Source organism: Meleagris gallopavo, chromosome 9, assembly GCF_000146605.3.
Source record: "Meleagris gallopavo isolate NT-WF06-2002-E0010 breed Aviagen turkey brand Nicholas breeding stock chromosome 9, Turkey_5.1, whole genome shotgun sequence".
Lineage (NCBI taxonomy): Eukaryota > Metazoa > Chordata > Aves > Galliformes > Phasianidae > Meleagris > Meleagris gallopavo.
The window spans coordinates 7769355-7796641 of record NC_015019.2 but is presented as its reverse complement, the minus strand read 5'-3'; the positions used below and the strand labels follow the sequence as shown (position 1 = coordinate 7796641).

Sequence of the window (27287 nt, the reverse complement as noted above, 5' to 3'; positions counted from 1 at the left end):
AAACTATTTCAGAAAGCTTAGGTTTCCTGACCATGAATTTTCTCTATGTGAACTCCTTTCACTCTTTACACACTGTGCATGTGGATATGCATGTAAGTGCCCCAGGATCCCCACATTTCCCCACTCTCCAGTCCATCCCACCTTTTATGGTCCTCAGGACCAGCAGTGATATCACTATTACCTTGTTATGACGAAAGTTTGAGAATGTCCATTAGCATTTAGCATTGAAACATGACAGAAAAAGGTCCAGCTGTTCTAAAGGTTATTCAAGTAACATAAAGACATTCAGAAGATTTTACATTCAAGAGTAAGGGATGGGGGGGAGGGCTGTTATAACTGCTTAATCAGCTACACTTTAATTTCCCTACAATAGCTGATACAGCTGAATTAGTGAAATGATCCTTATTCAAAGATCGTTCTAGCAACTTGCAGAGTGATTAAACTTCTGCATGCTCGTCTATTATTTCTGTATTCCCATTTATTTTTACTGAAATCCTAAAAAAAAATTACAGCCAAAAATATAGCTGTTTTATTCCTCATAATAATCTAGATTGATTTTCCCACCATAATATTTAAATGCACTTCATTTCCTAAGGCATTAAATGCAGTTTACAGTTAGTTGCAATAGAGTGCCTCACATCAAAAATGTTGGGTACTCAGCTGAGACAAAAAGATTGTGGTTTATCTGTGTAATTATTTTCTATTTTCTCTCTTTCCTGCTCTAATTCAGCTTATATATACACATAGGAAATGGGATGATAACTGAAAGCATGCAACGTTATTAATCCATTGATTTTCATGCATATATGTCTAGAATTCAGTAACATAATAATACTGATCTTTCATAAAGAACTGGATTTAGAATAGGCCAGTCCATTAAAACCTTACCTGGAGAAATCCTACCAGCCAACTGATTTGGAGTTTTCCTCAGCCTGTCATACTTACAGGAACTCGGGGACAATAGTTGGGAAGCTCAGCATAAAGTAACACCAATGGCCTAACATTCTGGGTCAGGATTGTGCTAAAAAAAATAGGTACAATGTATCATACAGGTAGGTGTCATGGCATTCTGAGGTTCATAACAGTTCTGCTTCTTATTCAGGTAATTCAGAGATCAGTACTCCGTGAGGACATTGCATTCCGAAAAGATAGAAAAAAGAATGAGATTTATTGTTGTGCATTCTGAAACTAAAATCTAAAGAACGATTCACAAAATTTCTCAAATGCTGAACACAAACACTGCCTGGTTTACGGGAACAAACACTAGCTTTGTTGAAACACTCTCCATATCATACAGAAAACCAAAAAGAGACATTTCCTTGTAATTACAAGGTCAGACCAGACAGGCTCTGACAACCTGATCGAGATGTTCATGTTCATTGCAGGGGGGTTGGACTAGAGGTCCCTTCCAACTCAAGTGATTATTTGATTCCATGATTACCTAATAATCTCACAACAGCTATGTTCCTTATAGTTGGACAAATTATTCACATGAATTTTAGGATCCATTGCATTTGGGTTTCATTTCTGCTATGCAAAACAATGTCAGTGTAATAATTACATGGAAAGGAAGGTGCCACAGCTTTTAATGTGAGCATATGCTCTGAAACACCTTTTAGAGGTGCCACAGTTCTTTAAAAGAAATGAAATCAGCACAACAGTAGCATTATTTTTCTTCAAAAAAAAGTGTGCTCTTCTGTATTAAGAATTTCCTAATTACTATACATTAAAGATGTAAAAGGGTCCAGTTTTTTTTCTCCTCTGTTTCTATGGAGTGTCTGGCACACTGCATTTAGAATAAATTATAAAGGGTCAGCATATTAATTTAATCCTTTAAGCTGAATTATTTACAAAGTTGTTGAAGTCTACATAACACAAGGGTTAATATTATTAGAAAAATTAATCTACATTATATTAAAATCAATACAATCAATAACAACCAGATTTTATATTGTAAAAAGAAACTGGAAGAAGGAGAAAGCCTTCAAAAGGTGAAAAAATTGCTTAGAAAATTTAACAAAACTAGTTTGCTGTCAAGAGCTCTGTTACAGAAAGCAGCAACACCAATGAGGAGAAAAGAAAACATATCTTTCATGCTCCTATTGTACTCTGAATACCACCATCATACTCACCAGCTGGCATCTTCCTACACAGAGAGAAAGAAAAGGGAAGAAAGAAGTACTTTCCCCTTTACATTTCTAATGATGCTCTGTTTGTTAAAAAGACTTAAACACTTTTCCTTGTGATATAAGCCTAAGCATCAGGCTGCCTGAGATGTTTGAGACTTTCCTCATACTTTTTGGTTACTCACTAATTGCTTCACTGAAAGGCTGCCTGACATCTATTATGTTCCAAGAACAAATAATGGCCTGAATGTATAATTAGAGGAAAAAAAAAAAGCGTAGGCTTGAAATTGGTATTTTAAGCACTGCTATTGATTCAGTCCTCTTCATTGCAGAAAAGATTTTATTTCTTTAAAACATACACTGTGAGAAAGCTTTACAAGAGTTATATCACGTGTCCACTGAGATGGTATTCACACTGTCAATAATCACAACCCCTTTTTACTATCAAGCAGAATATGTAATGTAAGCTGAAGGAAACTTAACCTGTTTCACCTTATTTTAAGAGGAAACAGAAACACCCACAAATAACCCATATGTCTAGAAAAGAAACATGCACGACTTAATCAGTAACAGTTCTACCCTCGCTATACATGCTGGCCCACATCTTCCGTAATTCACAAACTACCACTGAATTCAGACTTCTTTAATTCTAATAGTATCTATCATCTTTAGCAAGGCAATGTGCACAGTAACCCACTAAATTCTATCATAATGGACTTGTGAGGAGAATAAAATCCACCAGATTCCTGTTCTATGAGTTCATAATCTAAAACAATTTGTACTCTTACTGAACATAAACTGACTGACATCTCCTCCATGGGAAAGTAAATAAATTCACCTGAAAGAGGTCTTGATCTCCTAGTGTCATCTTTCATAGGTAGAACAGAACTGCCCAGAAAATATGTCCTGTAAGACATGCTGCCTCTACATAACCTGTACCTTCCTTACTAGGTTGGACTGTCCCTGGCTAAGTGTTGGAAAAATGACCTCAAGCAACAGCGCCACCAGGATTTATCATCACTTGACTAAGATCTAATAAAATTTCAATCTAAGGCAAATTTTCATTAATTTTATGGCCCCTAAAAGACTAATATAATGCATACAACTTTTAAGCTTATAGCTATACTTGCTGAGCTAAATCTTTAGTTCTAGCCCAAATCGGCCAGGCACTGAAAGAAATACTTTATTTTTGAGCACTTAATTCTACTGACACAGATGCTTTTAACATCAGGGGTCTCCTCCAGGGTTTTGTGGGATTTACATTCAGCTGTGCTTAGTGCCTTTAAGATCTCTTTTCTCCTGATTGTGTGTTTGTATATAAGGAAAAAAATGTTGACCTAAAATGTCTTAAACGTAAAACTAAACTAAAAATATGAAAAGCTTTCTTGCCTTTCTGAAAGTACAGTTGGTGTTGTGAAGTTGCTGGATACTTTCTCCTTGTACTTTCCAGTTGGTACAACCTAGACCTTTACTTCTGAAGTAATCAACTTTTAATTAAACCAATCAGTTTTTCATATTACCCTAATGCATGTAATAATTGTTATGATTCTATTATTTTCTTTGTTAAATACATTTGTAGTTTTAAATGACAGGAAATCAAGCCAGTAATTTGTAAAGATGTGTGAATAAGGAAATTGCTCTATTCATACATTCATAATGAATGGGGAGATAACATAATAATGCTTTGTATTCTCACACCCTCTAACAAGAAGAGAAAAAAAAGCAACGGAGCTGGCCTGGATAATTTCCTGCAACCCTTCCTTTGTTCTCAAGTCTTTTTATAAGTATTTATTTGAGATATGCAAAGGAAAAAAAATCATCCAAACCAAGCTTTGAACATAGTGCTTTAGTGACACAGCTTCCAAGAACAAGAAAAAGCTCATTCATTAGAATAAAAAGCTGGGAAGATGCCAGCGCACAACCATGCACATTACTGCAGTCATTCAGTACAACATCATATCACTACTACTCCATTTCAAATACCACAACTGAAATATAAACAAATGTAAGTTGTTCCAGGCTCAAACTACACCTTCCATCAAGATCTCCTGTTATGTCACCACCATAAATAAAAACTGTTCAGGATATTTTACCATTCAATAAGCTCACTGTCTGGTTAAACAGAGAGGAAGCAAAGGACACAGACATCACTGAGAAAATAATTCAATTGCTTTTTTCCTTTGATTTTTCAAACTTCAAAGTTAGACCTGTCAAAGGACATAAGGAAATAATGTGATGCTGGCACTGCCTTCTTACCCTTCTCAGCTCCAGAGCAGGCTGCATACCCATCATCAAAGAAAAGGTTCACCTACTCCACTGTCTTAAGGTACTTCCTGCCTCATTTTTCATGGATCCCTGAAACTTCACTGAAAGGAATTTTTTAGAGGAGGAATGGGAAAGAAAAAAAAAAAAAAAATCACTTTTTGGTAAACAGTTTTGTCAAATATATTGTCTAGTTAGTCACTTAGGAGATTTTATAACTGTATATTGCTATTCAGTCCAAATTCCTTCAATTTTTCCTCTCTGTTCATGAATAAACTTTAATGCTCAAGCACTGCTACTAATTATGTATAAAATTCTGAGCAGCAGACACACAAACACATATCCACGCCAATTTACTCACTTCAAGTATTATCTTCTAAATTCTGTTAAAAATCTCCATTTGAATGTGAAGAAATTTTGAAAGATAATCCTACATTAAAGGGATAAGATTATAGATCAGTTGTATGACAGAATCACAGAATGCTTGAGATGGGAAGGGACCTCTGGTCCATTTGGTCCAGGCCTCCTGCTCAAGAAGGGACACCAATAGCAGGGTGTCCCAGGGTCAAACTCATCTCCCAGTTCTAGCGTGAAAACTCCTTGTCTAAAGGTACCTCAAACAAACCAGCAAGTTCAAGAAGGATTTAACTATTAGTTTAGCTAGCAGAGTGAAGTAAAGAAATTAAGGTTTGGTTTTTCTACACTTTTTTTTTTCCTGTATTTCTTTCTCTGTCCTATTGTGAAAAATGCAAGGAAATGCACTGCTGATATTGTGATAGCTAACTCCATATTTTTACTTTAAATAAAAGCCTTTTCTTGTATGCAAATATCTTAGCTTCTCTTAAGTTTTGCCTATGTAAACAATTTTTCCACTTCGCATAGTAAATATTAGGTGGTATATTTGACCTTAGCAAAACTAAAAAGTACAATAAAAATACACTACATGTTATGAAGTCCAAGAGATATTTATTCAGAAAACTGTTATTAAAATCATCATTTTTCATTATATTTTATTGGAAGTTACACATTCTCTGGCAACATATTAGCCCTCCTTTGGCAAGTGCTGCATATTTTCTGCTTTAAGACTGCAGCAGTAAGATCCATACCCAACTTTGTCCTGAAATATCCCTTGAGTGTTTAAAGTATGATGTAGCCACAGGCATAAACTGTACCAATACATTTTATTTACCTCCTTAGAGGTCTTAGAAAAGACAAGGATGTCCCAGTAGACACTCGAAGACAGCACAACCATTTAAACTGTTGGTGACTTACTTTAATTAAATGTTTCATTCTTGAATTCAATTTCAGAATCCAAAAAAGTCAGCATTATGAGCCTCATCAACAAGCTGACTGAAGTGTTCAAAACCCAATGTAGATAAAACGAGCACTACCACTGAGCCATTATATTCAAATTTCGTAAAAAAAAAAAAAAATCTTCTGAAGATTACAAGCTAGCAAATACCTTACAGGTATGCTTAAGTTAAATATTTGACTAAATTTACTGATCTATGGCTACTGTTATGTTTTGCAAATTCTTTTTTGTATGGCCTTTGACATCATAAACTTACAGATTTTGTATATCTAAGTATTTAGATAGTCGTCCTTACTTCAGTAGCTGAATATCTCCACACAGTATAAAAATCCTCCATAACTATCTTATTGACTAAGAAGATAGACAGATTTCAAGGGTATTTATTCTGTGCATTACCCACGATCGACACTGACTGGACCTAATGGCTTCACAAAACATTGCGCAAAAATCTTGCAAAAATACCAAGTTGGCATATGAACTAGAGATGCTTTTTCTAAAGATCAGGATCATACCATAAGGTCACCCAGGAAGGACTGACACTGCTTTGCAAATGACCATCCTTATCTGTGGTACAGCAACAGGCTGAGTTGCAGGCTAAATCCCACAGACAACCATTTTCTCAACTGTGCACAGAGATGAACTTGTGGTCAGAACCACAAATGTAAACAGCTGAGACATATTTGAAGCTATTTATGAAAATACATTCCAAATTTATAGCACATTTACCTAATGCCTATCATTTTGAAACACAGTTTTGCACAGTTAAGGCAGCAGTGTTAAAAAATGCTGCCCCACCCAGCAAGGACAGGGAACTTTCCCAGCAATGGCAATTCTTGGGATCCCCCACATGCCACCTGAAAAATGGAGAAGGTGATGGCAAAGTCTCTTCTGCCTGCTTGAGCTGTCTCTGCAGACCCAGAAAAGCTGAGGTTTTATGCCTTTATCATCATTGCTACATTGTAAAATAAATTTAAAAATTCACATCACATTAGGACAGAATCATTTCTGATAACTGATCTGAATACAGAAAAGGTACATCAGCACAGGGTTGAAGAGTTTATAAATCTTGTTTTGACTGAAATGTTCATGTCCACTGATAGATATTCAGGACTAACTCCTGCAGGAAAAAAAGATCTGAGATTCTTGTCATTAAACACAGAGTGAAAGCAAAATGTTCAGATCGAGTTTAGTATTCTCTGTGCTCCCTTATAGGAGGGATAGAATTAAAAGGGATTAAGGCCCAGCAGCGAACTAAGAAACATCTGCCTATTTATTACTTCTATAGTGAAATCCTTCTTACCTGCTCTGGACATAATTAAATTTCTGGTATCCTAGAGATACCAATATAAATATCTTTTCCTATTGTTGAGTAAGTTGGCTGGTGATCCATACCCAAGTCTATAGCTCTAAGTACATCTTATTCATCTTCACATTTGAATTCACTACTTGCAATCGTTGAGGACATACCTCAATTTACAAGCAATATTTTATTTCCTTTTACATATGGATTTTTTAATATATTTTATTTTACAGCTTTAAAAAAGTCATTTAGATTTCCATATTAATCGTGTTCTGTTCCCAGCAGCAATTCCCATAAGCAGTAATTCCCAGATTCTGTTCCCATAAGCAGGAGTCTACAGCTGGCCCACTTTAAATAACAGAACTCAGAAATTCTTATGTGCAATCCTGTAATACAGCAAACACAGAATCACAGAATAGCTTAGATTGGAAGTGTTTTTAAAGACCTACATCAAATCCCCTGCTGTGGGCTGGTTGCCCCCACTAGATTATGTTCCCCAGGGCCTCATCCACCATGGCTTTGTGTGCCACCGGCTTTGCAGCATCCACAGCTCTCTGGGCAGCTTGTCCCAGGATCTAACTAACTTCCAAGTGAATAATTCCTTCCTAACCTAAATCTCACCTCTATTAGTTTAAAATCATTCCTTCTTGTCCTAACTGCAGCAGACCAAGTAAAAAGTAGATCCCTATCATGTTTAGAAGCTCCCTTTAAATACTAAAAGAATCCAGAGCCTTCTCTTCTGCAGGCTAAATCAGTCCATCTCCCCCAGTCTCTTACTCCAAGAAAGTCAATTCAAAGCTTAGTAAAGATTTATTGGTCTAGAACTAGAACTCACATTCTGCAGCATCTATACTCAGTCTGAATAGTGCAGTGTTTAACAGTTCTTAAACTTCATAACAAGTTACACACAAAGGATCTACAGCCTTGTATGCTTTCAAAATGTTTTCTTCTTGCTAGTGTTCTGTTACTCCAGATACAAAGTGGCATTATTTCAATTCATCTTATAGCTAATTTATCTAATTTCTCTCTCAGCTTCTTAGTATCTATATTTATATCCAGAGTCCTACTTCAGCAAATTACTTAAATGGTTAAAGGTAAATAAAACATATGCAGATATATTATGCAAGTTGCATCTGTAGTGCCACTGGGGCATGAACTCACATCAGAGAAAAATCATCACATAGTTTAGTCGTTGTTGCACATTCTCTCCTCGTATTATCAATCCTACATTACAGGAAACTAATACAACTCAAGAAATATTTCCATCTCTTGCTTTCCTGTATCCCAAGAGATCTTTATATTTTAGCTCATTATTAGTAGAACACATACTATATTTCTTACATTGCAAACATAAACATAAAATCACAGAATCAGTTAGGTTGGAAAAGGTCTTCAAGATTATCAAACCCAACCATCACCTAACACAAGTCCATTGCTAAATCATGTCCTTAAGCTACATTCACCTATCTCTAGAATACCTCCAGGAATAGCGACTGCTCTACCTCCTTGTGCAGCCTGTTCCAATGCCTAGCATCAATTCAGTGAAATTCTATGCAATCAATTCCAACTGAGGTTGCATCAGCTTTTAAATAATTTTAAAAGCAGACATGTTTAATACAGCTCTAATCAGAGAAGCATTGTTATTTTCATGGTAGGCACCAAACAAATGTAGTTTATAACTAACTTTCAATCAAGATGTATAATAATTCCTGGGATTTCAACAGGTGAATGACTCAACATCATGGAAATCACATATGACAGTATTTGTCAGCATACATACTGAAACGTAGCATCATCTTTTACCAGCTCCATCCTATGGCAATCATAACAGTAACCTATTACTTCACTGACTTCGCTCAGTGTTAGCCCACGACAATGTACATTTTTCATGCCTGATGATTCATTGCAGAAACGTCACAGAGTATGTGGAAAGACTATGTTTACAAAAAGCCACACTGACTGGATCATGAATCATAACTACATAGCTGCAGAAGAAAGAATTGTGTTAGATTTAAAGACAGTCTAAAACCAAGGGTTTCTTTTGTTCTAACTGCTTTCTCATCAGCTTAGTTAGATATACTATTAAGATGAAAACTACAAAACTTGACAAGCAATGTCAAAAATACAATACAAACATTCTCTCTCTGTGGAAAGCATGTGGTAAGCATCTCTGAACGTAGTCTTGCCAAAATAAGAATTTTGTTTTGTGATTTGTTCTGAGAAGGATTTCCTCCCCAGAAGTTTTTTCTAATATGTGAAAGGTTCTTTATTTGCATTTCCATACCATTACAATCAAAACAAATCTTTACTAAAATCACATTTAAATTGCAAAACTGCTAAGAAATTCAAATTTCCAAATTTAAAATGTAGAAGCAATCTATTTCATCACTTATCTTGCCTTAATTCCTGTAATTTTCAATAATTTCTGATATAATGTCTACAGGAGAGCTGAACTAAATGAACAACATCTTCCTGCTAAAGGGCAATTCTAGGCCTTAAAATTATTACTTCTCAAATGAAAATGAAAGTAGCTCTCTCCATAAATATAAAGAAAAAAAACAAACCTGAAAACAACATTTTTGAAGCCCAGTGCTTTAGAACTCATTGCTAATACTAAGAATGAAAAGAGGATGTCTACACCAAGAAGGTTAGAAATAAAATATAAGTCTGTTCAATTTGTTTGCAGTATTTTGTAGATCTGTACCACTTCACAGCTGTCAGGTTGCTTACGAGAATGCAATGGATAATAGGCATATTCATCACCAGACAAACTGATGAGTGTACTTAGGTCAATATCCTGCTCTATCTTCTACAGTGCATTTGTGAGAGAACCAAGAGAAAGAATTCTTGCTATATATAACATAATGAACAGAATGCATGGACTATATCACATCCACTAAAATATCCTATGCACTGTTCCTACACAGAGTGTCAACATTAAACATATGCTTACTTGAAGTGCACTCATGAACTTTTTTCTTTTTTTTTAAAAAAAAACAGAAGACCCAACATAGTGTCTAACAGAATAAAGATTGCTGAGGCATTACGGATGCCGCAGAGAGAAAGTAAGTTCGGAATAACCAGAAGAGGGCAGCATTTTACCATGTTTTAGAAACTATAGCAGCTTCACTTCCTAAAGCTGAGACACTAACAGGCATATTTTTGAATACTAATTTTGTTCAAAGATGACCTACATTCGTTAAAAATTTCCCTTTTGTAAATGCACAATATATCACCTTGCTAGTTAGGCATTTTAGAAAGTTCTCTGTAAGCTAATTGCTAATAACAGCTGATAGTATTTGCAAAAGCAAAGTAACTTATGAATCCAACCACTGCTTCCATTTTACTTTGGTAAGAATGAAATTTCTATAGAGAAGCAGCAGAAACAGTACTTGAGCTTAAAAACGGACCTGAAATAAAGCGACAGATCTGAATGCACGAAAGTTTATTAGCCAGCTATTACGTGTTAAGACCATCTGTACTACGTATCTGAACAATAATATTCAAATACCTCTGAAATGCTATCTAAATTCCACTTATGTACTCCTAGGAAATAAGAAATATGAATTCATAAATAACATATCTCCTTATATTTATCATAAGCTGCATGAAAAAGTGTTTAAACAAGCTTTATTAATAGAAGAATTGTCAATAAGCAACAGAATCTCGAAGAACAGTGTAGAGAAGCAATAATATCCGATGTATTTTTCTAAAGAAAAACATCTATCAGTCTCCTAAGCTTTTTAAAGACTGCATCCACTGCTGTACTCCTTTATAAGAATGTTCATTAAACACTTCTGGAAAAATCTCTCATCTTATTTTCTTTGCCCAATTCATGTGCTCATAGCTGTATCACAATAGGAATACATTTAGCAAAAAAAAACATTTCAGCAATCGTAGTAAATAAATTTATAATAAAAGTGTCACAGTTTACTCACAATACCTTCAACACTCTTGTAGAAACTCTAGGAAAAATTAGACTTTTCGCATTAGATAAGGCATAATTTGTAAGATTCTACCATAAACATATGGCCATTTCGCCCAGTAGAAAGCATTAAAAAAAAATGGTGAAAACATAAACTGATGCTTTGCCTTACTATTCTGGAGCAGGGCTGGCAATGTGAGGCACTGGAAGACTTAGTCCTAGTCAATACCCTCCTCAGCACCTGAAAGTAATTTTAATCTGTCAGTCAAGAGGAAGTCAGAAATGAAAAACCAGGATATCCTTAGGCAAGAATATTAACTTTAGTGTTAATATTCAATTTTAAAAACTAATTAAGCAAAATAAATAATGTACCTCAAATACAGCTTTTGCAAATGCTAACTTCGGATATGCAATCCCTTAAACACTGTCTTCTCCCATTTCTTCCTATTGCTCAGATGAGGAATGGTTCCAAGACAAGGTAGGAACAAAATAGTTTCTGTTAGAGTATATTATGTACTCAAATGGTAGCCCTAAATAAATTTCTAACTTTATAATGGAAGGCTGTGAACGTGTGCCTGTACTAACAATATATGGCTACCTGCTGCTTTTCAGGAAGAATATTAAGTACTTTTTCTGAATCTTGTAGGGTAAACTGTTGCGAACTGTGTAATCAATGAATATACAGATGTCATAATTAAGAAATATACAGGAAAGTTAGGCTAAACAGGTTATCACACTAAAAAACAATGGATGGAAAGCTTACCCTTGTCCTGGGTCACTGAGAAGACTCCAAGAAGACCAATCTCCAAAAGAAATCCTTCCCTTCCCAGTAGTCAGCTCTTAAATGGGGTCTAGGAGAGGTGCAGCCAGGCTCCACCCTTTCCCATAGCACAGGAGAACTGCCTTCACCTATGCTCTCAGGGCCGACTCATTGCTCGCCTCAGGTGGTCAATCAGAGGTTCATGCTGTGATTCAGCAGTTCCCATACAGAACTAAAAATAATGCCTCCTATTTTATTATGTTGGCCTACGACGTCAGAGGAGGATGTTGATCTTCCCACCAACAATTCTGTGTTGGTGGGATGGCAATAGAAGTTGAGTCTTCCCATTAACATTTCACTACATTCTGTTGCCATGCAACAGATGGTAGCAGAGGGGCAGTCAGACAAATTGTTGTATGATATGGAAGTTTGCATGAAGCAAAGTGGTGGAACTGGATTCCTCCATGCAGAAAAAATGGCACTCACTGTCATTCATTAGCATTTGCTGAATATTTATGGCGACCAAATCGTGGATGTGAGCATAGTGAGGCAGTGGGTGGTGTGTTTCAGCAGTGGTGATGGCAACAGTGGATAACCAGCACTGGTGCAGATTTTCACAAGCACGGCATGCAGGCCATAGTGTTTTGTAGCCAAGAATTTGGTCTATCAAACAGTGTTACTATGCTCTTTGCATCTGTTCCCTCTTCTATGGAAAGAAATAGGAAGCATTACTTTCAGAACAACGTATGCATTTGTGAAGAGAAAATACAATAGAGCTGCAGAGAAAATCAATGTTCTGTATCTTTGTCATTCAAATTTGTAGTTTAGTTTTAAGTAGCAATCAGTTCTGTATCAAACAGCTTCACATGAAAGTAATGAAGAGACTGCAAGACAAGAACAAACATAATGTCTGTGGGGACATTTCATGTTAATATTATATTTACTTAGATCCCACACCTACGTCACTTTTATCTCTGCCTGCTCATTGTTTCTAGTACTTCTTAAATTCATTGCATTAAAAAAGTAATCACTTGATTTTTTTTTTCTTCAGAAATTATTTGGCCTTTCTATACAACAGAGACAAAAAACCATTATAAAAACATAGCACTAGTCTGTTTAAACACAACACTAATATCTTGTCAGCTGTCTGTCATAATATTTAAGTACATTCCACTCCTTCTCGGCATTAGATGAAAAAAAATTATACATCAGCCCATGATGTATATCATATGCCATCTGCAAACCACAGCATAATGCATTTGTATTTTCCTTAGACAATAAATTAAGAAGCTCTGAGTCAGACTGTATAGACTGACAGTCCAGTCCGCTCCTGAAATGGCAGAGAAATAACGACAGGGACCTGAGCTCATGAACTCAGACTGATTGTGCCCATGGACCTTTCCAGGCCTGTTCTCAAGAGCTAACCAGCAGAACTTGCCTCCTCCCTCTATCCCAGCAAAAAGGATGAAAATTGAAGATGTTTCAAGTCCAAACCTCAGAAGTTAGGCACCAATATCTTCTGTTTAGCTTCTTTACTATTCTTGCCTTCTCCACACAGTGACTTTACCTCTGTTTTCTCAGCATGTTTGGAATTTCTTTTTTCATATTGCTCTTCCAAAGGTAAATTTAGTCTGAAGTTTTGTCCTTTCATACCTAAACAGTTTCCTTTAAGGCCAAAATGACTGTAAAAGTGCTTGGAATCAATTTTTGCAGTGCCTGCTGGGAAAACCTCACGACAGATGGACCGGCAGAGGGTGAGTTGCATGCAACCAAGTGCACTTGTGTCAGCAGAGGCTGACACAATCCTGTATGTGATTTCCGTAGAGAACAACATGGCTCTGTTGGTGACCATCCTGTAACAGCTTGCCCAGGGGTCTTTTTACATCTTTATTTATTTATTTATTTATTTATACTATTTTAAGGTAAGTGGAATCCATTATTAGTTTTGTTTGGACATTTTTTTTTTCTTTAAGTCTACTTGACCAAGCCATCCACTATGAATGACTTTACTTTCTTCTGACATTCATCTTTAAGATACTTCTTCTCTAATCAAATAATCAGCAAGGACACAAATCTTAGCATAACCACATTCATTGAAAATAAAACAAATTAAAACAGAAATACAATTGGAACATGAGGTAACACTTATATAATGCAAATTATAAGCTGCTACTTTTTCTACACATGTGCAATGGACTAATTTTTAGAAAAACAGAAAAAAACATTCAGTATAGAATTTCTTTTTAGCACTGCATTCATAGTAAGGAATAATTAATTGTTTCAAGAATCAAAAACTTAAAAGTAATGAAGATGTTACATCCTTTTTACTTTTTTTTCTTTTAGTTTTAGTCTGCTGAAGTGTGATTTTTATTGAGAAACAACCATCCGATATTTCCATTACAGTAAAACATGATATTAAAAACTTCTTTGTAATTGGAGAACATTGATCTTTACAGACAGGTGGTCTTGGAAGATACGAATTTATCTTATGATTCCATATTTGGAAGCAAGGTAGAAACAGGTGGTTTCTATAATGAACTACCTTATTATCTATTATTCATTTATTCTATGCCAAAATGCTTACATCTATCATTTGCTTGGTTTGTGGTATCCTTGCACATTATAAATTTCTGCTAACAATACAGTTTTCTCCTATTTCATGTAGAAGCAAAGCTGTGTGCTGCTTTTTGTACGTAAAACAGATCTACATAATATAAATAAGAAACTAGATCTGTTCATTTTATGACTATATTTAAACTTATTTCCCAAAGCTTTGGAAGTATCAGACAGTCTTGTATGTTGTCAATGTTCTGTGACAAATAAAAAATCCTTTCCATTCAGTTCCACTTCAGACACTTAGTAGCCAGAGAACTTATTATCACAGTATTTAATAGCTACGTTAATGCTATGTGATGACTGGCCTGGGCTAGCCTTTCCAGTGCCATTTGAGGGATATTCCCAGAAGACAGATTTCATAAAGGGCTCAGTTGGGATGAAATAGGAAAATAGTGTTCCTATGGACCCATGGGCAAGTTTGAAAATGGAAACTAAAGGATCAGAGAGGGATGTACATACAAATTCCAAAGGCCTGCACTGCCAATAACCATGACATGGTTCTGTATTGGAAATGTGCTGATTCTACCCACTGGCACTGAGAATTCAGTATATGGTAAAAGCCTATTTATTACTGTTGACAAAAGCATTTTCTGACCTTGTTTTTTGTTGTTGATTGGAATTTCTTTTATATTTTAGTTTAGTTCCAACTTGATAGCATAAAATTTGTAATTTTGTCACAGCAATGATTAAAATAGGGCCATTTTAGTTCTTAATACCCCTCTTGCTAGAGGGAGCATATATACTTTTTTCATATTTTATTTATTTTATTTTTGATGTGCCTGGTAGCTATTATGGTTAGAATTAAAAAAATTAAATGTTAAGCAGAGAGTGAGGATAAAAAGCAGCTTAATTAAAATAAAGGAAAGAAAACAGTATTTTAAGATGATTATAGATTCTAGTAGGGTTTATAAATTATGATATAACTGGTAATTACATCTGCTATAAGCTCTTGGTTAGAGTTAAAATCTATTGAAAAAAGCCCTGTGGCTCTACACTGAAATTCCCAGTTACCCCAGGGAAAAATAGGAAGTTTAAAGACACATAATTTACATGTTTTGTTTTGTTTTTAAAATCACTTGTTCTGCCCAGGAATGATACACCTCCTGAATGCAAAATTACCACAAAACTCAAAACATAAGAAGCAAATTGAAAAAGAAAAAAACACTTTCTAGTGTTTCATTTCACTGCTAAAATGACTCCTAAAAGTACAAGAAACAGAAATAAAACCCCACAACATTAATAAGAATCAGTTAACGGGATCTCATCTCATTAAAAATATTCTAGATCATGCATATCGTTCTAGATTCTTATTTGCAAAAGTGCAGAATTTATCAGGGCTTGGAGTTTCCCATTTTCAAGCACCACAAGAACACCAAATCTGCATCATCTATGATTTTCGTATAACGTATTGTCTCTGTTTGAATGAGTTTTATTTTGGATAAATTAACAAGGGATTCTGAAGTCAATTGGCAAATAAACATTCTTTTCTCACCAATATTGCATGGTAGGAAATTGTTGTCAGATGGCTTTTTACTGTAGTATCAGTTTTTAAATCTTTAATGATATTATCCTTACAAGCATCCTGTAAAACTGTAAAGTGTTATCTATTCCATCTGAGTAACTGAGATACTAAAAACTAAATGACTTAGAGAAAACCTGGTGAAAAAAGGCCTAAGCTGAAATTTCTTAAGCCCCAGTCTAGTGGCTTACTCACCATGCTTTCACTGAGAAATGTGATTAAATAAAATAAAATAATAAAGAAAAATCAATAAAGACTTAGGTTTGCCAGATAAAATACAATAGCCTGAAAGTCCGCTGACAAGAATTCAGGGCACAAGGCCAAGATTTTTAAACTACTTTGAGTGAATCACTTAATAGCATGAAAACAACATAATAAGGAGAAAATTAGACATCTGCTTTAGGTATGGCAGTGAGATATGTCCTCAAGGACTTCACTTTTATTTCTCCTGATACTAAGTGCACATGCTGAATTCCTGACCCAATTAACATGAATGGTGGAGCTCCCTTTATTTGAAAGGAACTGCAGGTTCACCCATACTCAGGCTGGGGTGATATACTTAGCAGAAAATTCAGAACTTATCAGCAAATTCACATCTCAGTGATGTGAGATGGTCTCTGCTGCTAGTTATAAATGCTAAAAAGTGAGCCAAGCTTGACCACTAAAAATTTGGGCTCCACAAAGGCCCCTAATGCAATATTGAAAATGCAGAGTGGCACACTTCTGAGGAAACAGCAAATAAACTAAATGCGCAGTTCTAGAGACATTAATTCATCTTAACAAAATTTAGCCAATCTTTCCCAACAGGTTTATTAAAAATATATTTGCACATTAAAAATGCATATATTTATACAAGGCTGCTACAGTTTTTGTTCAGAAGTTTACTTTTCATTTCAAACCATTCTGGCATTAAGAAATAACTTATGTTGAAAGTGGTTAAGAGAAAACACAACTGTTTTATTTCAACTAAATATTTCAAGTTATTCCCAAATAATTTTTTCTGGTTTGTGTTTCACTGCTAATTTTCTTTAGCTTATGAAGCCAAAAAAATCAATTTTCTGACTTGCTTTTTAAAAAAAGATCAGGCAAGAGATGGTGTATACACAGCTTGTGAATCTAGAACATCAGCAGGAAATGATATGACGAGTAGCTTCTGCCATGTTAGGTAGAAAACATGGTCAGCTAACTTTCAGAAGCGAGGTGAAAAGAATAGGTACTTTCTCACTGAGGAAAGATAAAAACATCTGGTGTCTTCTAGACAAGTATAATAACCTAATAATTGTTCAGAACTAGTAACTAGAGACTACAATTTCACATATCATTAGTAAATAAAAATTTCATAATCATTGATTTTCTGCAACTAGTAAGTTTTTTGTGTTTATATTTCTGGGTGTTTTTTGTTTTTTGTTGCTTGTTTTTTAAAATGTAACACTCAGGTTGTAATTAGTCTAGATTTAATTAATCTTAATTTATAGCTAGTCATAACCATTTCCACTTCAGCCTAGGAGCTATGAATCAATTTGCAAGAATAACGAATCTCTTTTATTTAAATTTATATTCATACATATATATGTACCTTTATTACATAGTAGCATTATGTTAAGGAAAGAACAAACCAATTGGAGTCATTTTTGTTAGAAAGAAGATGACAATTACGCATGAACTGAATCCCCCACAGTATAAAAAGAGTATTAGTAATAGCTTAATGCACGAGCTGTGTAATGATTAAAGATAAAATCTGAAAGAATATAAGAATTTGCTATCCTATAATCCTCTCTACTAATTCCTATATCCATGTAATATTACAAATTACTTGCGGAGAATGAGCCGGGATTGATTGCTCATCACATCCTCAGATAGAAGAATAAGCTGTTGCCAAAAGTAGTTAGTAGATGGCCAATTCTGAACAGATAAAATTCACATGAAGTATAGTTTAGCTTCAGACTGCCTTGTCACAAAATGTGATGGACACAAAACATTAACCTCTCTGTTCTCTAGCTCAAAGCCTGTAAATGGGAGGTAAACCCACTGGGGGCTACTGTATAAACCAGAGTTACCTCTGGCTCAGGAAATCTCTGCTCCACAAACTATTATGTGTCCCTTGACATCCACTTTTGGCCACTGTCAGAATCTAGTACAATCACTTTTTTGCTTTCCTTAGGCTCAAGCAACACATTTATATTGAGGAATCAATCATGTATATGTACTCACTTATGACAACTTCGTAAAACGGTCTCTTTTCTTAAATTATTTCCAACCTTTGCTTCAGGACTACAATGTTTCCCAGAAAAGGTCAGAAACAATCTTTATAGGATCAAAAAAAAAGTTGTCTAGAATAGAATATTTCAGTTGGAAGAGATCTACCTAGATCATCAAGTCCAACTCCCTCCTTGGGGCTGACTCAAAGCTAAAGTGTATTACTGAAGGCATCATTTACTTGCCTGTTCAACACTGAAAGCATGGGGCATCTTCATCTTCACAGAGAATATATTTTTCCTAATGTCCACTCTGAACTTCACCTGGTACAGCTTTGTGCTGATCCTGCATGCACTATCCTCAGTTCTCCAGGAGCAGAGACCAGCATCTCCCTCACCACTTCTCATAAAGAAGTTTCAAAGAGCAATGAGGAGACTTCCTTTACTGCAGACAACTGTCCTCAGCCTCTTGTCATGAAACATGCGTTTCGGCCCTTTTACCAGCTTTATTGCTCTCCTCTGGCCTCTTCCAAGGACATTAACATCCTTTTTATATTGTGGAGACCAGAACTGAGCAGTTATGTTTAAAACAACCATGTAATAATAGTGTATATGTAATTACAAGTATAGCACATACATTTCCAAAACAAATTCGTCAAAGATAAATATACAGTAAGACTGAGACAATAGTGGTAGTTACTGAAAGCATGCAGATGTCATATTTCTTCAGTCAGATATTTCATTTAACATACCACAGACTTGGAATTCAACTGTGTTTTGACTAAAAGATGCCCTAACCAAACTAATGCTGTGTGTGTTAGCTTGGTGCATTGCAGCCATATGTCTGCACTTGATTGGTTATTAGAGATATCACAGACCAGCATTTAGACTTCTAACATGCTGTTGCTATGGCCTACTTTAAGAAAGCACAATGTATCAGCCAAGGCACATTCTGACCTCCTATAACAGCCTATATATAAACAATGACATACAAACTTTTAACATTGGTTGTAGGTTTTTTGTTTGTTTTTCTTTTTTTCTTTTTTTCTTTTCTTTTTGTGAAGGACAGCTTCATTTCAATTACTGTGAAGGCGTCCAACTAACAGCGTAGACAGTGGTTTACACACTTTCTCTTTTCATAAACTCCCCTAAGATTTTTTAAGCGTATTCATATACTTGGAATGAATTGTATTTATTAACTTATTTTTTCTCACTTACCTTTTGAGGACTTACAGAAGTAGACTACTACTGCAGAGTTGAAACAATCACCATATAAACTGTGTGGAATCAGGGTATATAGCCCAAGCATTTTTGCAAAATGTGGATTCACTAAAGTTTGTAGATAGAGAGATATGGGTATGAAGGGATCCAAATACATATAGCATTATCTAAATATTTTTATGATATCATAAGTGACAAGGCAACTGCAGTGTCATTTAAACAACATTAGAATAAGAAGTACTTAAAAGTTAAAAAAAAAAAAAGAACAAAGAACCTTAAGACATTCTCAAAGATATGAGTATATATAAGCATATTACATTTGTGAGCTACACTGCCATACATTCCCACTACCGATGTCAGCAGCATATGTTTGTATTTGCTTTATCTACACCAGGATGATACATGAAGTTAACAACCATTGGAGTAAAAGTGCAGCTATCCTATTTTGTTATGACTGCTGATGCTTACTAACAAGCAGAGCCCTGACACCTTCTTACATCACAATTATAACCATAGGATAAACCTGATTTTCTGCCTTATATCACATTTACAACTTAAATTTCATAGCTCTTGCCACAATTGAAAAGGTTGACATTCTGCTTGCCTCAAAGTGACAATGTGTAAGCACACATCCAGTTTTCTATTTTAAAGAAAAACAATATGACATTTAGTCAGATGGCAAGAACAAGCTTAAGAATAATTACTCTGTATGCTACATTTCATTCAGGTGCTCTGTCTAGAAGAAAATAATAGGACAAGTACAATTATCAGCCTGCTGGCTTACAATTCACGTTTTTCAGCTATTAAAAAGGGTCAACACTTGATTTTCTCATTCATCATGGAATTTTAAGTTCATCTTACTTAAAATGTTAAAGCAAGCAGTACAAATACTTGATTTAGAATTAACCTTGAAGACAAAAACAGCACTATTTATAAAACTGCTTCATCACTTTTTGATCAATGCCATTCCGCATTCTAACTAAATAAACTGATCGTCAGCATCACACATATGTGATGAATATGACTTTCTAAAACAAAAAATAAAAAAGATTTATGAACAACCAGATATCTTTGACAATTCAGTTTTCTCTATTGATTCTTCTTTCTAGCAAAAGAATCCAAATTAGCTTTCTTGCTATTTTAACATATTATTTTTATACACTGACACTTGCCTAACACAAAAATAGCTTTATAGAAAAGTAAGTTTATTATCAAATTAGATACTCTCTTTCTGGTTTTGCATTTCCGTTACACTATTTCTCACTTATTTCCCCAAGAGATTTATAACATGTTTCACAATAAACTGTGTTAGCCCAGAACATATTTTCAACTGTTTCATGGAACATAAATTACACTTCTCCATTAAGCCTTCCTTTATACAGGAAAATATTCCTTTTCAAATCTGGCCAGGCTTTCAAATCATTTACTAACTTATACTTAAGTTTATATCACCACGCACACAACTTTCACTAAAGAGTGTATTAAACAATCCTCATAGCTTCTTTCTGCTTTCACTTAGGTAAAAAATCACTGTTAAGAACATTATTTGTCAAAATTTGTCTTTGCATATTTTTGTTTGTTTGCTTCTGGTTAAGATTCTTTTTGAGATCTTGAGAAAAAAAAGAAAAAAAAGAAAACAAAAAAAAAAGGGGGGGAAAAAAAGAAAAAGAAAAGGAGGTTCCTATGTCTTAAACATCTACATAAGTCACTGGGCTGGTTTTGTCTGGAATAGAGTTAGCTTTCTTCATAGTATCTCATCTAGTGATATGCTTCGGATGTGTGATGAAAACTTTATTGATAACACACCACTATTTTACTTGTTGCTTAGCAGCTCTTACACCAAGTCAAACACTTTTCTAGCAGACATTCAGATGTACTGTACTCACATGATATCAACAAATAAAAATTATTGCTTCAGTCCAGTTTGAAACTACTGATAAACTTGCAAGACACAATGAAATCTCCAAGCTATTTCAATGATGAAATATAAGCAAAACAAAACCTTAATGTAGAATATTAACTCTGTAATTCCAATGCATTATTTTCCTGTACATAAAAAATTAAAACCATTAAGATTAGGCTTTGTTTTTCTAATATATCTGGACACTGATTTCTAATGCTGTAGTAAACCATAGCTTCAGTGACTAGAAGGAGAGCTGAAAAGTTAGAAAAACACAAATTTCAGGTTACGATTTAAACACAAATTTTTCATTGATGTTTATTGATTGTACCTAGGTTTAAGATTGTGATTTAACGTCTTTCCTACAGTGCTGTAAATGTAAATTTATCACAGTTATTTTATTGGCTATCTCAGTTAAGGTTAACAGCTTATTTTATGAGGACTTGGATGAAAGTAAAAACATTAGATATTAGAATGCATGCCATACAATGTAGTTATACAAGCCATTATTTTAATATATTCTGAACACTGTATGCCGTAATTTACAGTAACATTTCTGAAACAATCTCGGTAGGCATTCCTAGAAACTGTGTTTGAAATGTAAGTTCCTCTCAAATCATTTGGGGTGGAAATGAGGTAGAGAGGAATAGTGTACTGACTGCAAATTTTACATAATCATCTACAGTTATCTATAAACTCTTTAAAGAATGTATTTGTTTTATAACTGTTTTTTGTTCTTCTTGACCAAAAGTACTTTTTGAATGTGCTCAAACTTCACCAGAGGATACATTTGAGTAAAGTAAAGGTATCAATGTAATAAGGCATACAGTACTGTACTTAGAATGGAAGGATTGTTTTACTTTTAACTATACTTGAGAGATGAAATGGCTCTAAACAATATCTGTGTTGCTTAAGTGAAGTATGAAAAATGTGGATAATTGAGGAGCTGACAAATATATCCATTCAAAGTTAATACCCAGACCAAATCAAAAAGTTAAAAACTAGGAGGTCATTTTCATCGTGTTTTTTCAACTTTGTTTCCATGGTAAATCTAATTGAAAAACTCATAGATTTGAAATCAAGTTTTTTTTCCTTCAATTTGTTATCTTCGTAATTATTCATTTCAGGAAAAAAAAAAAAGAAATAAGATGAAATCTTAAGAATGAAAAACTTGCTAGATACATTTTATTAAGAAAGCAATTTCTGTGGTTTTAAAAGTAAAAGCTGTAAATTTCCACATGTTCCACAGTTTTTTAAGAGGCAGGTTAACCTCAGAGAAACAGGAAATAGAAGCAAAAAGCCCAATTCTAAGAAATCTACCAACACTTTTGACTCAAGCAAAATAACGATTATTCCCCTTATCTCCCAAAATAGACACACGATAATTAATCTGGCATAAATTCCCAATCTTTTGTTAATATCAACTACAAGTTACATAATCAGCTGATTTTCTGAATTAAATGTACAACTGGCATTCTGAATCTAATGTTAAATTCTAGTCACCGATATACAGATTAACACACTAAAATTTTACAGATTTGAAGCAATTAGTACCAGTTAATGTAAAGGATAAGTTAATTTACAAAGCATGTCATTCAATACACAAGTCAATATATGCCAAACAGAATTCCGCTAATTCGATAGACCGTATTTTAACAGTCTTATTTACTGTGCTTTGCTAATCTGACTCCCTTGAAATATTACACTTTTTAAAAATCTAGGCAGATGCAGCGATAGTTCAATTATAGATGTAATTTTATCTTTTCTGAATTAAGAAATCACAAGCTTTATATAGAAGACAAAAGGTTTCAAAAAGAAATGCTTTCTGAAAGTTTCTTTTAAAGTTTAAAACCTTTTAAATTTATTTTGTATAGATCTGTACAAATTTTGCAACAGAGTTGTGTACAAATATACACGAAGAAGATTTCAGCTGGAATTTCTATAGAGCTTTCAGTTGATTCAGAACATGCTCAAACGTAGTTCTGGCAATTATTTTCATAGCATAATTTATTCTTGTTGCATTATATGTTACCATATATACTTATTTTCCATCATCTCATTAATAGGAGTAAAATATTTGTCAGGTTACATACACTGAATGTGATTTGTTCAATCGCTAATCACCAATACAGTTTGTTTGTAAGCCAATAATTGTGCTAGTGATTAAAACATAAGAATAATGTTCCAAAATTGAAGGTTTGTAGTATAAACAGAGTAAGATCAGTCCCAACACATCCAAGAAATAATAGGAGCAAGTAATGTAATTTAAGATTCACATAGGGTGAAAAGTTACCGTTCTTGATTGTCAACACTTGCTTGGATGTGAAAGATGGCAAAAGTCAAGAGAACTAACTGAAAATGAACAAACATGACATATACAAATTAACTGCATTTAAGACTAGGAAGATTTGTTCTGACACAGTGACCTTTTAAAACTGTCAATAGAGAATTAAGATTGCACTTTTACAGATGTGTCAACATCTATATAACAAGTTATTAGTCGTTGTATTTCAAGTTATAAGACATCATTTAAGGGGAGGTTATATTTATATATTTTATATATATGAGAAATATAACCAATCTTTAAAATAGCAAGGATTCCTACACCGGGAATAATTGCTGGACAGACCTTCTTGCACAACAGCATTCCTTGTCCTGAATTAAACTTTCAGATCACTGCACTGCACTGTCTGTGCATATAGCGTGATATCAGAGGTTATTACATGCTTAAGAATTTAGATGAAGTAAAATACTATAATCCACTTGTTTATTTTTAAACAGATGGGTTTCAATTTCTGGAGAATCTTGTCTCAGTATTTTTCATCTATGTTTGAAGTATTTGCTATATACTGTAAAAAACATGAGCTAGACCACATAATGATATGAAATAGTGTGAAAGAACAGATGGAAGATACAAAGTGGAAAAAAAGCAACTCTTTATCACCTGGAATGTTTCTCTTAAGGAAGAGGAAGTAAAGCTAATGTTTGTTATTTGAAATTACCTAATTAAGTCTTCTTTCCTGTCATTTGCACAGATGATTCTGATATTACTAGTGAATGGCCATACCTTAACATAAACTATGCACTAATCCTTCTGCTTTTCCATTTTCTTGTCTTGATACCATTCAGGATTTGATTCCGTACTGGAAGCCTTTTAGACCTAAAAGTGGAAACATCCTTAAAAGTAAAGAAAACCTGTAAATTTTTTTGGAAACGAAACATTGTGTTTTATAAAGCAAATTATTCAAAAAATAATTTGACAGAAAAGGAAAACAGAACACAACTAATTTTAAAAATCTGCATGAGCCAGACTCAAAGTAAGAAGATGACTGAAGACTGTTCAGAGTACCATGGGAGACTGGCTGCTTGAAAGTCAATACAAATTACTTTGTTTTCCTAACATGGAATTTTTTGTTAAAATCAGAAAGCTAAGCTTTTTATGGTGCAGTACTCCATTGTGTCGCCCTGAGCAATTGCTGGGTTTGCTGTAATAGTTCAAGAGCCCTTGTAATTATAAACCTGCATGTTATCATTAGCACACCACATATTTGGAATAAGTTTACAAAGTAAAAAACAAAAGCAAGCTCATTGCTACTGGAGAGGGAAAGGATACCCCCAGAAGTCATTCTTGAATGTAAGGTGTTTTAGTCCAGAACTGCTATCTTTCTCCAAATGAGTCTGAGAAGGTATAGAGAATACAAATTAAATAATTACAACCTGCCCTGCTCAACAACACACAATCGCTTGTCTGTAGCCTCAGCTCAAAACACAAAAGCCTGAGAGTGGCAAGACTATAAAAGGAAGTCTACTTGGTGCTACTGGACTTCTGGCATTTAAAACAATGCCTTAACATTCGTATAAGAGCAGTAACAAGAATAAGGAGAATATTCCTTCAGGTGTAAGCATCTGTCAGAGGTAGAAACTTATAGTAGACGGTATAGTACTAAGGTATTATAAATCATAAAATGTTGTATTTGTTTGGTTTTAACTTACTAGGCGAGTGCTGTGTGCTTTGTTAGAAAGGAGGTATCTAGGCTGCATAGAGAGAAGTTGTCAGATTTCCACTAGCAGGTACACAAAGTTTGAAGTCTTTTGACTTGCAAGCAAGTAACAAAGTATGTCCAACAAGCAGAAGCTTCTGGAATAAAGAACACTACAGGAAGAGAGAGCATTATGTACAGAATCCACAGAGGTTGTATGTCTTAGGGGCTGAAAGAACAGCTGTAACCTAGGAAGAGGTACTAAGCTTCTGAATAAAAACAAGGCAATGACAAAATAATAAAAATAAAATATAAGTTAAATGTGAAACTGTACCCATATATCACACAACTCTATACAGAAATGCACATCAGTGATTTTCTGTTCATAGCCTGTATTCTGTTATACACAAAATAGTATTACCTTCAGATATTGAATTTTTTAGTGACTTGGATTAAATATAGGAGTCTGAATATGGCACTATATTAAATTAAAATAACTTTTATAATTACCATTTCTACATTTTATATTGCCTTGTATTAATTAATTAATTCAATTGAAAAATGATTTTATCTTTCTTTCAAATAATCTTTGTGACTTTCAGGACTTGCAAAAATTCATACTCTTAAAAAATAAATAAATAAAGAAGTCCATGGAAACAAACAAACAGCCTTAAGATATAATACAGTTTTAGACCAAAACTGTTTGAACGTTCATACGCACAACCACGGTACCTGACAAATTCTTTGGTTAAAAGCTGAAATCAGTTTCCCAGAGTTACAAATCTCTGTGTGTAATCTCATAACTCCTTGCTTTAAGAAGAAAAAAAAAAATTGCCCACTGACTTCAAAAATGAGAATCTGTTTACTCCTACAAGTTTGAGCCTGAAGCAAGAAGCAGCATTAAAAAAGCACACCAGTTAAACACCGTCTCTTAAAACTTTGCTCTTGGAGCCACCTCACTATTCATGAGTTTTTTTCTTCCTTTCAACATTTAAAAAAGCTAACTGATCCCATTTTCCTGAGCTTCCACTATTTTAAGGGCACATTAAAGCTTACTCAAAAATTCAGTTTTTGCCTCTTAGCCATTTATGCATTTAATCTGGTTTCTTCATGCATAAGAAAATACAGTTTTGTCTCTTACAAGAGATATCCCCTTACTAATATTTCCCAGTTAGGAATCCTATTTACATAGTAACCTTAAGAGAAATTAAAACCTTCCTTTTTGCTCATTCATTTTCTCCCCACAGGCTGTAAAGGGGCCCATGCTCCACTCTAGAGAAAGAACAGGATTTTCTACATAAATCAAGGACCGTTACTAAAATGGCCATATTCCTTTCTTCATAAATGTTCTAGGCAATGTTCATGATTTTCTAACATATAAATCTGATCAATTCCAAGGAATTAATTTTCATAACTCTTTGTTGCAGAGATGGCTAGTAGAAGAAATTGCAGCAAAGACAAAATATAGACGTACCTATTGATTTTCAATTTCTTTTTTCCTTTTGCAGACAACACAAAACTGGAAGAGGGTGGTTGATGTGGGGCCATTCAGAAGGACATCAACAGACTGGAAAAAACAGCAAATGAGAATCACATGAAGCTCAACACATAAGCATGCAACATGGGAAGGAATAACCCCATGCATCAACAAGAGTTGGGGATGACTAGCTGCAAAGCAGTTTTGAAACAGAAGGACCTGGTGTTCCTTGTGCCCACACTAAGATGACCATGACTGAAGCGTTGCTGCGGTCAAGGTAGCCAACAGCAGGAGGCTGGTAGCATAATGTTGCTAGCTCATGGAGAGAGGTGACCCTTCCCCTCTCCTCAACTCTGGGCAGGCAATGGTAGTGCAGTGTCCAGCACAGGGCTTCCTGCCCAGTAAAAAGGGACATGACAGACAGATGCGACTTCAGCAAATGAACTCAATGGCATGAGTACACCAAAAGGATTTGACTATTGTAGGATCACTCACAATTTAACTGGCAAGTGTTTGGAGAACAGAGAAAGCCATTGTTCAACATCTGAAATTCCAGAACGTGTTTCATTTCTATAAGCCCATTATTAATCAACTGAATGTGAAAGACACCTTTGATGCTTTTTGAGTACATGGAAGAGCAGTGAAAAGCTTCAACTGCAACAGAGGTATCATATTTTGAAAAAAGTCATGTTAA

General features: G+C 34.6%; 1 long non-coding RNA gene across 2 annotated transcripts; it reads left to right on the top strand.

Moving 5' to 3' along the window:
* Window positions 1–212: 212 nt before the first annotated feature.
* On the top strand, window positions 213–3173 carry LOC109369049. Of its 2 annotated transcripts, none has more exons than XR_002117667.1 (3): window positions 213–261; window positions 932–1052; window positions 3078–3173. It is a non-coding gene; the product is annotated as an uncharacterized LOC109369049 (long non-coding RNA). The 2 variants fall into 2 exon arrangements; XR_002117666.1 differs by having other exon boundaries at window positions 219–307.
* Window positions 3174–27287: the final 24114 nt, after the last annotated feature.